Here is an 859-nt window from a genome sequence, read left to right as displayed (position 1 = left end):
CTTACCAGCTTGAGTTGTGTTAAACCATTTGAACCATGCTTCAAGGCGGACAAATGGCCGATCCAAGAAGACAGAGATATCCCTGGCCTCAGTTGCACTCATTCTCGCAGGGGTAATGATGGCCAGATCTTTGGGATTAATTGTAAACTTCATCTTCTTTGCAGTAATCATTTTTATTCTTTGTTTCTTGATGTTGGTGAGTTTTTTTCCCGCATATATATGAGAATTTTTCATATATGTGCCAAGTATAGTTCAAACTTACATGTATTTATGTGTTTATATTATAATGTATATAATTATTTATCTGAGGTGTATCTTTCCTACAATAATAGTGATGCATGTATTTGAGATTATTTTTTAGAATGATTTCCATAAGTACAGTTTTATCTATTATACATGATCATTTATCTGAGTTATATCCGTTAGATACATCTGTATATAAAAATGTATGTAATGACAGTATCTAAAGATGAATGCACATGTATCTACTATACAATAAATATATGTGTATCATATACATGTATTGTAACATCCGACAATTTGAAATAGCTATGAAGAGGCTTAGAATTGGAATTAACTATTTTTGGAAGGAATTCAAAAATCTGGAAATTTGGTTAAGTGTGGGAAATCAGTGAGTTTTGGCCAAATTTGATCAGTCATATCTCTTAGCTCCGGATGATTTAGGAGTAGTTCCAGTTATGGTTGCGAAGTTCGTGGAATGATATTTCTAACGCCACCGAGTTTGCTCAATTCCGAGTTTGTAGGAGTGAGTTATGGCCTTTGAAAGTTGAGCAGTTGGCAGGGAATCCGTCCGGAAATTTTAAGGGCATTTTGGTCTTTTCCCTAGCTATTTCTTTTG

This window comes from Solanum tuberosum, unplaced genomic scaffold (genome assembly GCF_000226075.1).
Source record: "Solanum tuberosum cultivar DM 1-3 516 R44 unplaced genomic scaffold, SolTub_3.0 scf00126, whole genome shotgun sequence".
Classification (NCBI taxonomy): domain Eukaryota; kingdom Viridiplantae; phylum Streptophyta; class Magnoliopsida; order Solanales; family Solanaceae; genus Solanum; species Solanum tuberosum.
The sequence above is the reverse complement of the archived record's forward strand: the minus strand, read 5'-3'. Positions refer to the sequence as shown.